Source organism: Poecilia mexicana, unplaced genomic scaffold, assembly GCF_051168715.1.
Source record: "Poecilia mexicana isolate PSO_F unplaced genomic scaffold, ASM5116871v1 scaffold_21, whole genome shotgun sequence".
Lineage (NCBI taxonomy): Eukaryota > Metazoa > Chordata > Actinopteri > Cyprinodontiformes > Poeciliidae > Poecilia > Poecilia mexicana.
The window spans coordinates 868,712-884,656 of record NW_028263390.1 but is presented as its reverse complement, the minus strand read 5'-3'; the positions used below and the strand labels follow the sequence as shown (position 1 = coordinate 884,656).

The window sequence follows — 15,945 nt, the reverse complement described above, 5'->3', positions numbered from 1 at the left end:
ACATGAAAACACGCAGAGAAACACATGAAAACACGCAGAGAAACACATGAAAACACGCAGAGAAACACAGAGAAACACGCAGAGAAACACATGAAAACACGCAGAGAAACACATGAAAACACGCAGAGAAACACAGAGAAACACGCAGAGAAACACATGAAAACACGCAGAGAAACACGCAGAGAAACACATGAAAACACGCAGAGAAACACATGAAAACACGCAGAGAAACACATGAAAACACGCAGAGAAACACAGAGAAACACGCAGAGAAACACATGAAAACACGCAGAGAAACACAGAGAAACACGCAGAGAAACACATGAAAACACGCAGAGAAACACATGAAAACACGCAGAGAAACACATGAAAACACGCAGAGAAACACATGAAAACACGCAGAGAAACACAGAGAAACACGCAGAGAAACACATGAAAACACGCAGAGAAACACAGAGAAACACGCAGAGAAACACATGAAAACACGCAGAGAAACACATGAAAACACGCAGAGAAACACAGAGAAACACGCAGAGAAACACATGAAAACACGCAGAGAAACACGCAGAGAAACACATGAAAACACGCAGAGAAACACATGAAAACACGCAGAGAAACACATGAAAACACGCAGAGAAACGCATGAAAACACGCAGAGAAACACATGAAAACACGCAGAGAAACACGCAGAGAAACACGCAGAGAAACACGCAGAGAAACATGCAGAGAAACACGTGAAAACACGCACAGAAACACAGAGAAACACGCAGAGAAACACGCAGAGAAACACGTGAAAACACGCACAGAAACACAGAGAAACACGCAGAGAAACACGCAGAGAAACACGGAGAAACACGGGAAAACACGCAGAGAAACACGCAGAAAAACACGGGAAAACACGCAGAGAAACACAGTGAAACACGCAGAAAAACACGGGAAAACACGCAGAGAAACACAGAGAAACACGCAAAGAAACACATGAAAACACGCAGAGAAACACAGAGAAACACACAGAGAAACACATGAAAACACGCAGAGAAACACAGAGAAACACGCAGAAAAACACGGAGAAAAACACGCAGAAAAACACGCAGAGAAACACGCAGAAAAACACGCAGAAAAAACGGGAAAACACGCAGAGAAACACGGGAAAACACGCAGAGAAACACGGGAAAACACGCAGAGAAACACGGGAAAACACGCAGAGAAACACGGGAAAACACGCAGAGAAACACGGGAAAACACGCAGAGAAACACGGGAAAACACGCAGAGAAACACGCAGAGAAACACGGGAAAACACGCAGAGAAACACGCAGAGAAACACGGGAAAACACGCAGAGAAACACGGGAAAACACGCAGAGAAACACGGGAAAACACGCAGAGAAACACGGGAAAACACGCAGAGAAACACGGGAAAACACGCAGAGAAACACGGGAAAACACGCAGAGAAACACAGAGAAACACGCAGAGAAACACATGAAAACACGCAGAGAAACACAGAGAAACACGCAGAGAAACACATGAAAACACGCAGAGAAACACAGAGAAACACGCAGAAAAACACGCAGAGAAACACGCAGAAAAACACGCAGAAAAAACGGGAAAACACGCAGAGAAACACGGGAAAACACGCAGAGAAACACGCAGAAAGACACGGAGAAACACGCAGAAAAACACGGGAAAACACGCAGAGAAACATGCATAAAAACACGGGAAAACACGCAGAGAAACACGCAGAAAAAACGGGAAAACACGCAGAGAAACACGGAGAAAAACACGGGAAAACACGCAAAGAAACACGGGAAAACACGCAGAGAAACACGCAGAAAGACACGCAGAAAAACACGGGAAAACACGCAGAGAAACACGGAAAATCACGCAGAGAAAAAAACAGAGAAACACAGAGAAACACGGGAAAACACGCAGAGAAACACAGAGAAACACACAGAGAAACACGCAGAGAAACAGAGAAACACGAAGAAACACGGAAAAACACGCAGAGAAACAGGCAGAAAAACAGGGAAAACACGCAGAGAAACACGGAAAAACACGCATAGAAACACGCAGAAAAACACGGGAAAACACGCAGAAAAACACGGGAAAACACGCAGAGAAACACGGGAAAACACGCAGAGAAACACGGGAAAACACGCAGAGAAACACGCAGAGAAACACGGGAAAACACGCAGAGAAACACGCAGAGAAACACGGGAAAACACGCAGAGAAACACGGGAAAACACGCAGAGAAACACGGGAAAACACGCAGAGAAACACGGGAAAACACGCAGAGAAACACGGGAAAACACGCAGAGAAACACAGAGAAACACGCAGAGAAACACATGAAAACACGCAGAGAAACACAGAGAAACACGCAGAGAAACACATGAAAACACGCAGAGAAACACAGAGAAACACGCAGAAAAACACGCAGAGAAACACGCAGAAAAACACGCAGAAAAAACGGGAAAACACGCAGAGAAACACGGGAAAACACGCAGAGAAACACGCAGAAAGACACGGAGAAACACGCAGAAAAACACGGGAAAACACGCAGAGAAACATGCATAAAAACACGGGAAAACACGCAGAGAAACACGCAGAGAAACACGCAGAAAAAACGGGAAAACACGCAGAGAAACACGGAGAAAAACACGGGAAAACACGCAGAGAAACACGGGAAAACACGCAGGGAAACACGCAGAAAGACACGCAGAAAAACACGGGAAAACACGCAGAGAAACACGGAAAATCACGCAGAGAAAAAAACAGAGAAACACAGAGAAACACGGGAAAACACGCAGAGAAACACAGAGAAACACACAGAGAAACACGCAGAGAAACAGAGAAACACGAAGAAACACGGAAAAACACGCAGAGAAACACGCAGAAAAACAGGGAAAACACGCAGAGAAACACGGAAAAACACGCATAGAAACACGCAGAAAAACACGGGAAAACACGCAGAAAAACACGGGAAAACACGCAGAGAAACACAGAGAAACACGGAAAAACACGCAGAGAAACACGCAGAGAAACACGGGAAAACACGCAGAGAAACACGCAGAGAAACACATGAAAACACGCAGAGAAACACGCAGAGAAACACATGAAAACACGCAGAGAAACACGCAGAGAAACACGCAGAGAAACACGCAGAGAAACACATGAAAACACGCAGAGAAACACATGAAAACACGCAGAGAAACACATGAAAACACACAGAGACACATGAAAACACGCAGAGAAACACGCAGAGAAACACGCAGAGAAACACATGAAAACACGCAGAGAAACACGCAGAGAAACACGCAGAGAAACACATGAAAACACGCAGAGAAACACATGAAAACACGCAGAGAAACACATGAAAACACACAGAGACACATGAAAACACGCAGAGAAACACGCAGAGAAACACGCAGAGAAACACATGAAAACACGCAGAGAAACACGCAGAGAAACACTAACAAAAAAAACTAAATATGCAGAAAAAATAAAAAAATTCACAGAAACTCATAAAATCGCAGAACGTTTGGTCTAAAACAAATTATGAGCTCCAGAGAAAAACAAATAACTTAAAAGATTCTGGCAGAAAATAAGTAAAAAAAATTAACTTATAGAGAAAAACTGGAAATGTTTAAAGAAGAAAAATAAATTTTGAAAGTTTCTGTTTATGAATAATTTCCCAACATGCCTCTGAAGAAGAAACAATTATCCACCAGGTTTCCATGACAACCTCCAGACTCTACCTACCATCACAAACATCAACATGTGGAGCAGTGAGCTTCGGTCCGATCAGAACCAGAACCTCCAGCTGGTTCTGATCCAAACAGCAGATTAAAAATCAATCAATGTTCGTCAACAACTGATTTATTCATTTAAACTGAGCCGAGGATGAGAAACGGATCAACTTCTGACTTATTAACTAAAAATATAAATAAAATATAATAAAATATGAAGCAAGTATGAATATTTATTTTGATTTCTGGTAAAATGACAGTAAGAATAGAGAAAAATTGGAGAAATTAGTCAAATTTAAAGGAAGTAAAACATTTTATCAGTGAGTTTAAAGAAGCAGAAAATGGATGAAGAACGAAGGAGAAACTCTCCTCTTCCTCTCCTGCAGCGGAGCAACAGTGTGTGTTTAGGTGTGTGTGTGCAAGCTGCAGTTTATTCCTGACACAATGGGGGCGGCCGGCTGAATGACTACTGTCCCAAACACCCGCTACTCACACACACACACACACACACTCGGCGCCCGCCCCCGCGCCGTTACATCCGCGGCGCAGCCGGCAGGTGGGAGGTGTGGGTCTGCGCGTCTGCAGCGCCGCCGTGACGAACATCGCAACACGAACCGAACCTCCAGCAGCACAGATGGCAGCAGCACAAAGAAAACCACAAACTCACCCAAAAACCGGAGCAGCTTCGGCTCAGAGGCACCAGGAGATGCAGGAGATGCAGCATGAAGCTGCAGCAGGAGACGCAGCATGAAGCTGCAGCAGGAGACGCAGCATGAAGCTGCAGCAGGAGATGCAGCTTCATGCTGCTTCTCCTGCTGCAGCCTGCAGCGTCTCCTGCTGCAGCTTCATGCTGCGTCTCCTGCTGCAGCTTCATGCTGCGTCTCCTGCTGCAGCTTCATGCTGCGTCTCCTGCTGCAGCCTGCAGCGTCTCCTGCTGCAGCCTGCAGCGTCTCCTGCTGCGTCTCTCCTGGTTTCTCCTGAACAGATTCTCCGTCTGCATCCTGCATTTCTGAGCGCAGGCCTCAACACGCCACCCAGACATCCCAGGTCATGACACCCGGTCTCCATGGAAACCAGATGTTTACAGACAATACAGTAGTGGCGGATGCATGGCTGCAGCAGCTGCCAGGGAATCTGATGAGGATGGAGAAAACGATGGCGGGAAAAAGTCGGAAGAATTTCTGCTTCCAGGAAACGAAAAACCAAACAGAAAAACATTCCTGACGTCACGCAGCAGAAAACTGGGAAACTAACGGTGAAAATCCGGGAAATGCGTCCAGCTCTGATCCGCGGAGCTCAGACTCATCCAGAACCAAAACATACAACAGCTCTCAGGGTAGGGTGTGCAAAGAGCGGCCTGGGGGCCATTTGTGGCCCCCTGAAGCATTCTGCGCGGCCCCTGAGCTGCAATGCAACTCGATTCAAATCCAGAATGACTTTATTGATCCCAGAGAGAAACTAAATGTTGTAACTTATTAATTGAATTTTTCATGGTTGTTGATGGTGACGGCAGCAAAGATCTCCTGTAGCAGTCCGTGTTCCAAACACTCAGCCAAACAAGGAAACAACAAACTCCAGAGTCAGAAACTGTCTGCTGAACTTTTCATGTTTTGCTTCTGCAGTCATTTAATGTTTATTTTTTTAGTTTATTTTTGAGGGCGGGGAACGCCTGAGTTCTCCAGGCGTTCCCCGCCCTGGGGAACGCCTGGAGAAACGAGAAACGATTCGCTTCGTCTTTGCTTTTCTGTCCAGAATGGAGGGAATATTCCAAAGGAGGCAGAAAGTTATTTTTGGAAGGATAATTTCCTTCTGGTAAATGGAGCCACTGTCAGCCGGTTCCGGTCCGGCTCGGCCCGGTCCGGCCCGGTCCTGCAGGAAGCCTCACGGCGCTGATTTGCATGGCTGCAGCTGATGCACGCTTCCTCCTCGGTCTGTAGCTGCTCTGTTCGTCCTGCTGCTCATTTGACTAATATTTCCGGTCATTTGGATCAGAGGTTTCCAAACGTTCAGCTTTGAGCCACAGAAGAACCAGCAGCATCAAATATTTACATAAATATTTCTACAGTACTAACATGAAGACAGGAGGTTAATACGCCTTCAGTAACCGAGAGCAACGGATGACGAGAGCTTCAGTTCAACCTTTAATTCTCTGATTTAGATTTTGTTTTAGAATTTGGAGAAACTGATCTAAGGACTAAATTCATCAACAATTCAAACTGAATTTAAAACTGAAAGTTTAAACGCATCTGGAGCTTCGTTGTTGCTGGCTGAAGTTTTACGATAAAATTTTTAATTGGCAGATCAAAAAAGAAACAAATATTTAAAAGAGAAAAACAAGAAAAAGAAAAATTCAACGAAGGAAAAAAATAAAGGAAAAATAAATTTGTAGGTTCTGATGTTTGATATCTGGAGTAATTACTGTTTCAGTGATTCACTGTAAACGGCTCGTTATTCCTCCGTTTCTTTATTCCTCCGTTTCTTTATTCCTCCGTTTCTTTATTCCTCCGTTTCTTTATTCCTCCGTTTCTTTATTCCTCCGTTTCTTTATTCCTCCGTTTCTTTATTCCTCCGTTTCTCTGTGTTCAGCTCATCCCATCAAACTTCGACTCGTTTAAACTCAGTTCTGTTTGTTGCAGGTCTGATAAAATCCAGTCACTACAAAATGACAACATTTTCATGGAGGGTGAAACAGCATCAGCTGTTTGAGGAAAAACATTTTATTTCATATCTACTGTAAACGTTTCTGCTGCTGGCAGCGTAGACGTATCACAGATAGATGCAGTTCCTCCAGCATCGCCAGATTAAAAATGATTCTCATATTTTTCTAAGACGTGAATCAGAAGGAATTTAAAATAAATGGCGTTTTGTTTGAGCCATCAGAATAATGAGTTTTATTTTGAAGGGAACCGTTGCGCTCATGTAATAAACTGATGTTTTTGTCCAGGGTTTGGAGTCAGACAGGAAGCGTTCGCCTCTCAGCGTTACCATGGAAACAGAGGACGGCGCTGTCAGCAGCACCTGCTTCCCCTCCACGCCTCGTCATCCCGTTTCTTTACTCACATTTATTATTCCTGCCCCGTCTCTCCTCTCCCTCTAATCACAGTTTTAACCTGCAGACGTCCAGAAACGCAGCCGGAGTTTTTCCTTCCTGAACTTTCTCCAGGTTCGCTCTGTAAACCTGCTGCTGCTTTGCATCGCGCTTTGCATTTCCTCGCCCGACTGTTTGCATGTGAGCAGCTGGAGCGTTCAGTTCTGGGTCGGGTCGGTGCTGGAGCTGAGCTCTGGTCCGGTTGCCGTGGTAACCGCGTAGCGGTAACGGGTCGGTTATTTTGTCCACTCAGACCAAGACGTTCATCATCTTTGGGGTTTCGGATCAGAACGTACCAGACACAGACCCGGATGTTAATGAAGGTGAAACCCAGAAGAAGTGAACCGCGTGAAGAAACGGTTCCTTTCCTCGGTTCGTTCAGTCCCCGGCCGCCTGCTCTTCCTCTGCTCTGGTCAAGCTGGTGGCGTTTCGCTGCTTCACCCTGAAACCTGCTGCGGCTCACTGACTAAAGCCACAGAATAATTCATGAATATTCACTTTCTCCTGTAGCTGATTTCTAGTTTTCTCGACCGTTTCGGTTGAACTTTTCCCTCATCGTTCCCGTTTTCCTCTCCTGTTCCTCCTGATTCGGATCATTCTTCACCTTTTCCCATTTAAAGTTACGTTTCTGTCAGCCGCAGACTTAATTAATCACACGACTCATTAACGAAGTCTCTCCCTCCGCTGTTAATTAATCAGCTTTCTGCCTTAATGAACAGTCTAAACTCGTTAAACCTGTTTCACTCTTAATTAGCCGTTAGCTCCGGGGGCTCGCGCCGCGACAGCGGCGCCGTGGGTGTGTGCGTGGACCAGGGTTTTCACATTACCTCGCCCTAATGGGGCTGCTCAAATATTTATGGGCAGGAAGCCGAACGGGAGAATGATAGCGCTCAGGGAGACAGCAGACGGCGCGCTGCCTTCAAGTACGGCTCGTAACTTCCGGAGCTACGGAAGCCCGAAGGCTCTTCCTGCACCGGGCGGACACGAACGAGTCATTAAGGCCCAAACGCCTCGAGGTTCTGCTGGGCCCGGTCCAAACCGGAGCCAGAACCAGAACCAGAGTCAGGACCAGAACCAGACCCAGTCCCAGAACCAGAACATTTCTTTTCCTTCTTTGTCTCCTTCCTTCCTTCCTTCCTTCCTTCCTTCCAGGAACTCAGCCTTCCTGCGCTCAAACTCACTTTTCCCTTCTCAGCCTTTCTGAAGCTCACTTTGAACAAAACCTAGTCTCCTAGCCTCCTAGCCTCCAAACCTCCTAGTCTCCTAGCCTCCTAGCCTCCAAGCCTCCGAGTCTCCTAGCCTCCTAGTCTCCTAGCCTCCAAGCCTCCTAGTCTCCTAGCCTCCAAGCCTCCTAGTCTCCTAGCCTCCGAGTCTCCTAGCCTCCTAGTCTCCTAGCCTCCTCGTCGTCTTCAGGCACTGTGTTGCTGTCCTGTGATTGGCTGAATCTTCCTCCAGCTGGTTAATAATACTTTAGATGAAATACTGAAAGTAATGCAGTTATAAAACTTTGGAATGAATCATTCCGTAAGTCAGAATAGTTACAGAAAAAGTATAAAGTATTAAAAAGTGTTTTTCAGATGCAGGTGATGTTTTGTGTCGGTGAGTCAGACAGGTGAGCCGGTCTGAGAGCAGCGCCTCCTCCAGGCGACAGGAGAAAACCACAGCATTGCGTCACAGTGTTGCTACGTGCAGCGGCGCTTCCTGAAGCCAGGAATCACCTTTAGTCACATGCTGCTAGCGTTAGCATGTTCAGGATTAGCGAACGGAGCCGAGCTGCAGGCTAGCTTAATGACAGCCTCTGCTTTTAGAGTTCTTGGTAAATCTTTTGGGTTGTTTTTTGTAAATACCTCCAGAAATAACAGCTTGTTTGTTTTTCTTAAAGTGAGGGAAAATGTTGTTTCAACAGCGAGCAGCAACACGTTGGGGAGGGGCAGTATATTTTACACATCTGGACACCACATGGGTCATTCTGATACGTTATCCGGCGTCTCATTAAGACGACATTAACCACAGGAACATCCGCTGATAGAGGAGCTATAAATTTTAAACCGCTAATTTATTAGACGGTTTTATAAACTTTCAGTTGGATGAAGTTCAGCATCTGTGTGGAAGTTTGTGGTTATCGACTGTCAGGAATTCTTCAAGTAATTAGATGGCTATAGTCGTGGCTTAGCATTAGCTTCTGCTAAATACAGTGTTGATGTTTATTAGTGCAGCAGGGTTAGCACAGCTAACGTAGTTAGCGCAGCTAACGTTGTAGTTAGCGCAGCTAACGTTGTAGTTAGCGCAGCTAACGTTGTAGTTAGCACAGCTAATGTTGTAGTTAGCGCAGCTAACGTTGTAGTTAGCGCAGCTAACGTTGTAGTTAGCACAGCTAATGTTGTAGTTAGCACAGCTAACGTTGTAGTTAGCGTTTCCCACAATTGCAAACCACTTCATACAAATTTACAGCAAAGTTGTAAATTTGTACAACTTCACATAAAAATGTAAAAATGTCTTATGATTTAAAACTTGCTCGTCTGCGTCCTTCCTTTCTTTTCCGTTTCTTAAGATGCAGGTTCTATCCGTGTGTTCTGCAGAACCCTGTCCAGGCCCAGATTAGTCCTCCTCTGGGTCCGGTTCCATCAGAACCATCCAATAGAATGAGTTCAGCTTCGTTATGGAAACCTGAGACTGAACTGGACCTTCTGGACACGTCTCATGAGAACATCAAGTCTCCTTCTGGGACCCGGAATGCCTCTGATGCGGTTCTGATGAGCCAGAACCGAGTCAGAACCGAGACCAAGGCCTCCTGCATCAGGTGCTGCTGGCCCGGTCCGTTTGGACCGTGGCAGGACTCCCTCTCTACGCGGCACATCTGGCAGGATGTTTCCGTCCTGCAGCTGCTTCTCTTTAAGCTTTAATCCCGAACGCGTTGGCCCATAAACCCGGCGGTTCTTCCGGTTCTGCAGGTTGTGAATACCTCCACAGGTGTGACCGTACGGAATGTCCCGACCCATTTAAAGAACACGACGAGGCGGCGGCGCTGCTGATTGGCTTCACTCAAACAGCTGACTCGCAGTTTGATTCAAGTGAGTCAGTGGAGGATTCTGGGAAGGGGCTGGGTAGAGATGACCAGCACTGATGGGAAATACATCAACACACACACACACTCACACACTCACACACACTCTCACATGCCTTCAGTGGTCATGCATTTTATTGCTCTGGCAATGCAGCAGTGATAGTCAAGCCAACGACGAAGGCTTGAGTTTAAACTGAAGAGACGAAAACAAAGTTTCTCAGATTTCAAAATAAAAGCATGGAAACTCAGCAACTGGACATTTTTTAGCCTCTGAATAAAACCTGTAGAGGTTAGCACATTCTCCATTCACACACATACTCTGGAAATCCTCCACAGTCTGAATGTAATCATCACTTAATGACTTCTGCTGCTTTCAAGATCACCATAATTTATCCGAACGGCTCCTGCTGCGACTTCTTCTTCAACCTATCTGGAGCTCGTCTCCTCTGACTCAAACTGCTGCATGTTTTACAGTTTTATATCACAAATATCCTCCTTACTTAACGGAAAAATGAAACCACACAGTTACAGGCTCAGGCTGATGTGGTTTTGGTGGTAGGGGATTATTATAGGATTATTACAGGCTGAAATGAACACCATAAAATCACTTTTTCTGACTTTTAGGACTCAGATGCTGTTTATAGATTCCAGTTTCTACACAGTTACAGTCAAAATGATCAGAAACAATCTGGGTTATTTAGTCTGTAGGGGTTCATGGTTTAAAGTCATATTTTCATTTTTTTCATATTTGGTTTACCAACTAAATAGTTAGGAAGCTGAATACGTGGAGTGAGCCCAAATATTTAGCTTGCTAGCTAAGTACCTAACTAGCAAGCTAAATATTTAATTTGCAAAATAAATATTTATCTCCAAACTAAACAGATTATTTAGCTAAACATGTAGTTTACTTGTTTCGTATAAGTTTTTACGTAGTCGCAAGCTAAACGTTTAGCTTGGAGCTAAATATTTACTATTTTCCGGACTACAGAGCGCACCTCACCATAAGCCGCACTCACAAAGTTTTTAAGGGAAACTTAGTCAAGTCCAAAAGTTGGTTGGCGTGGTTACAAGAAACTTTTTCATAATATTTAGGAGAAAAACTTGTCCAAACGTTAAGTTTGACAGATTTAGCATATCTTTACAACAAGATATAAAACATTTAGCTCCAAATTTAGTTAGCCAGCTAAATATATTGCTACCAAGCTAAATATTTAGCTCCAAGCTAGGTTGAATGTTTGCCATTAGCTTGCACGTAGTTGCTAGCTAAACATTTAGCCTGAAGCTAAATATTTAGTTTAAAGAAGAAATATTTGGCTCCAAGCTAATTATTTAGCTAACAACTGCATGCAAACTAATGGCAACTACATGTTAAATTTGCTAAATAAGTCTTTAGTTTGTAGCTAAACATGTAAACTACCGTATTTTATAAGCCCCACCCTTTGAACCATGCAGCTTCTAGCCCACTGCAGCTTTTCTGTGGATTTTTCTTCAACCACCAGGGGGCTCTGTGGCAGGAAGTGAATCATGGGAAGTCAAAGAAGAAAGGCTGATTTTCATTTAGAACAAGCAGATGCTAGCAGCAGGAGAAATGTTTTCAGACTCACCCCCTCATCATGGAAACCACATGAAGAAGTTATGTATATGACAGGAAATGTCGCCGCCCGGTGCTACTATGAGAGCGGTGCTGGGGGGAAATGCTAATACGGGAGCACGGCGGGAGAGGGAGGTAAAATACGGTAGTTTCCCAGAAAAAACGTGAGACTAAACAGGTATGGTTATAACCAGATATCGATCCTGAATTTATTTCCAATCTCTTCCGTAGTTTGATGCCCCTGTAGGGGAAGGGTCGCCACATTTCTGGGCAGACCGAGGGGAAACTCCCGGAAGCTGTGACCCTGAACGGCGGGAACATTAGCAGCATTAGCGGCGAGACGCGGAGCAGGTCGGAGGTCCGTTTTTATCCGCCGTCGGTCTGCGCTCGGCTGGCGGTAACGGGGTGCTGAAAGCAGCGGCTCGTTTCCCAGCCTCGGCAGGGACGCGAGCCGCTGACAGCCGGTGATCTCTCTGCCTGGGCGGCTTTCTTCGCCCGGCAGCTAGCTTTATTTTTAGCTTTGAGCTGCTCGAAAAATACCAACGCGTCTGTTTATCATCCGTTCATAGGAAATACTAGAGAAAAAATATGATAAATATAAATATATTTTTCTGCATATAATTACAACATGTCCTTATTTGTGAATTAGTTTCAAATAAATGTGTCCAAACTGAGGGGCACGGGCCATTTGTGGCCCCTACGCTGATATTGTGCGGCCCCACAGACTCCAGTTCGGTGGCCAGCAGTTGGTTAATGCTGATTAATTAGAGCAAAATTAATTAGTTGATTAATTTAATTGGAGTAAATATCATATTTTAAATAATGGTGCAGTCTCTATATTCATTTATTTTTTCACAGTCAGTGAATTTAACCACTGAGAGACAATACAAGATCTTTCTTTTCTACTTTTTTCTTTTATTACAAATATCAAAATCTTTTTACACTGGAAATTATTTGTCTTTTAATAACTGCTTTTTAAACCTAATTTATTTATTAAACTTGGATAAATACAGAAACATTTTAAATAAATCCTGCTGTTCTTACTGACCATCTTTTAGTTTTCCAAACCAGATGCCTTGTTTTAATCAGGCAAAGTGCAGAACTGGCTCAGAACATCTTAACTAGATCATCGACCCAGGCCCGGTCCATCAGAACCAACACAGAGTAATAATAAAAACAGTTACAGGTCTGATGAAGACAAGAAACAGAACAGAACCAACAAAAAGAAAACCGTCTGTCCATCAGTACCTAAACCCTGTATAGGTGTCCTCCAGATGCCTGAAGGACCCGGTTAGTCGGGTTGTAACTGAAAGCTTCTAATTTAGTGTTTCACTGAAACGAATCCTCTATTTTTAACTGAGTGAGGAACATTCCTGCAGCGTTGGTTCATGTTGAAACGCAGAGCGAAGGGAACACCCAGCATCCCCTAATGCCCCCACCACTCCCTTACTGCCCCCACCCCAGTCGTCTGGGGGCATCCACAGGGCAAAACGTGGTAAAGTCAGGATTTCTCCTAAAGCGGTCGATGTGTTCAGGTGTTTGAACAGTTTGACTTAATGCCACACTCCTGGCTCGTTGTGCTTTCCCAACAGGACCCAGAACCGGTCCAGAACCAGAACCGCTGCTACACAGTGACTACGGCGGGCTGGACTCACCTGCTGCTTCCCGCCTGCGGCGCTGTTAGTCCCGACAGGAAGTGTCCTTATGGCACCATCCTGCCAGAAAACAGAAATTCATTTTCAGCTTCAGATAAAAACTGAAATGATTCAACGATTAATATTTTTTACAGACGATAGAAAACAAAAAGTTTCCCCTGAGGAAGAAAGCAGCAGCTGTTAGCAGGCGGGTATTTCCATCGGTAAAATGTGTCTTTACAGGCTTTCTGTGAATACAGAGTGTAATTATAGATGGTTATTTTTGCACATTCATACTGTCGATGTATTTGTGTTTCTGCTCAGGATGCATGGAGGAAGTGGCAGCCAGGGGTGTGAAGAGCTCCGCTTCCATTCATTTACTGTTTACTATCAATAAACTGTCTGTGAGCCTTTTGAACATGAAATAAACATTAAAATCTCCAACAATCACAAGCGTAAATAACAGCAAAGTAACGTAAAGCAGCAATAAAGAATCACAAAGTACTGCAGCGAGCAATGCTGTAAAATAAAATCAAGAAAAAAAAGTCAAAAATCCCAAAGAAATGCAAAGTAACAGAAAATACCATAAAATAACAAAACCACGGTACCAACGAATCAAGGAAAACTAAGTTTAGTGGAGAAAAAAACAGAAATGCAAACTAACAAAGCTCACCACGGCGTAAAATTAAGAAAACTTCAAAGTAATGGAAAGTATCGGAAAGTAATGGAAAGTATCGGAAAGTAATGGAAAGTATCGGAAAGTAATGGAAAGTAATGGAAAGTATCGGAAAGTAATGGAAAGTAATGGATGCATCGTGGCGTAAAATAAAACTAAAAGTCACATGATGCACCAAGATGTAAGCAAATTTAATAGTGAAAAACATTCAGATTTAATATGTAGAATCTTATAGTTTCAGCTTAAAGTGTCATCAGTGATAAAACATTATTATCCTCAGATTGAAGTGATCAGCTGATCAGTCCAGATGCTGATTATATTCTAATCAATCAATAAAGTCTCCTCTCCTCTTTCAGATCTCCTGCATCTTCCCTCCGTCCAGAAACTAAAGAGCCGAGGGGAAGAAACGACCAGCGGACAGGAAGTGATCAGAGCGGCGGACAGGAAGTGATCAGAGCGGCAGACAGGAAGTGATCAGAGCGGCGGACAGGAAGTGATCAGAGCGGCGGACAGGAAATGATCAGAGCGGCGGACAGGAAGTGATCAGAGCGGCGGACAGGAAGTGATCAGAGCGGCGGACAGGAAGTGATCAGAGCGGCGGACAGGAAGTGATCAGAGCGGCGTCCAGGTGCCGCCACGCTGATTCATGTAAATAATGCAGCTCAGGATGCGACGCTGTGCTGAGATGCAGAAGGTGTGTGTGGGCAGAAACAACTTTCCAGAACGTTCAGCAGAATAATAATAAAATATCAATGAAACTTTTTATGTTGCTTCATTCAGGGGCAGCAAAAACTTTTCCTTTATGATTTATTATTAATGTCTGCCATAGCAGACATTAAGAAATTTGGTCTTTCAAAATAAAAGAACGACTCAAGTAAATAAAAAAAAAAACAGCTTTCAAAATAAGTCTGTCAATATAATCGAGTTGATTCTTGCATGTTCCTCATAAACCATTGACATTTCAAAATAAAAGCCTTTAATGTTTTATTGCTTACATTACAGGGATTGATGTGACAAACTAAGAATAAAAGATGTTTGTCAGCTTTTCAAAATAAATCTGCAAGATACCCTTCAAAATAAATGTAATTTTTTAAACTTATTTATTTTAAGTCTAAAATTTTATTGCAGGTTCTATGTTGAAAATCAAAATATATTTATTTTAATTTGAAAAATTGCAAAGTTCAAATGTGCTCTTCAAAATAAAAGTCAATCTTTCCTATCATTGACTTAAATAGCTCTAAATTCACAAACTAAAAGGGATTATGTTGCCCTAAATTGAGATTGTGTTGCCTTTTCACAATAAAAGCATGTTATAAATAATTTAGTGATTGAAATATTTTATAAGATTAAATAAATAAATAAAACTTTCTTCAAAGTAAAAGCTTGCAAATGATGGATTACAACAAACTGAGGTTCCATGTTACGACTGGACCGAAACCAGACAGGAAGTGGAGATTCTGTTGGCCTTTCAAAATAAAACTCTCAGGTTAGGTTCCAGAAAACTGAAGGATGTTCAGCCTGCAGAAAAACGGGTTTGGAAATAAAAAGGTTCCGCTTATCGTCACGTGATTCAACAACAAACGGATCAGAACACGTGGCGACACCAAACAGAACTGAACTGAATGGAACAGAACCAAACAGAACCGGGCTGATAGGCGGGTTTTTCCGAGCCGTCTTCCTGATCCAGTCCACCAGGAGTGAGGCAAGAAAAAATTGTGACTCTGTTTTTCTTCTTCATGTCTGTCAGGGAGCACACACACACACACACACACACTCAGTGTGTTTCCATGCCGGCTGTTTCCACAGAGGAAAATCGGCCATCCAGCTGCGGCTCCCAGATCCTTTTATTACATTTTTCCAAACAAACATCTCCTCTGCTTGTTCTGCGTCGCAACGTGACACAATCTGTTTTATTATTATTAAAATCATCGCTGCGCGTCAGGGCAACACAGGCCTCAAACTGCTGGCAACACAGAAAACAACTGGCCCTTTCAAAATAAAACCATCTGAATGGAAATAAAGCTCAGATGTCTTCTTCAAAATAAAAGTCTAAATGTTACATAGTTTGTGATTTCTTCAATAAACTGGTATAACATTACTACAGGAAAAGGGATTATGTCGCCCTTTCAAAATAAAAGCCTGTTCAG

The 15,945-nt window shown here is 43.7% G+C and overlaps 1 protein-coding gene across 4 annotated transcripts in view; it reads right to left on the bottom strand.

Annotated features, from left to right (window-relative positions):
- hivep2a (HIVEP zinc finger 2a) overlaps window positions 1–15,945 on the bottom strand; it is a 102,680-nt gene that overhangs the window by 35,634 nt on the left and 51,101 nt on the right. For all 4 annotated transcript variants that reach the window (XM_014981358.2, XM_088002126.1, XM_014981357.2 and 1 more), the window contains one exon: window positions 13,144–13,203. The gene's annotated coding sequence lies outside the window, so the exon portion shown is untranslated. The remainder of the gene's footprint in view (window positions 1–13,143; window positions 13,204–15,945) is intronic.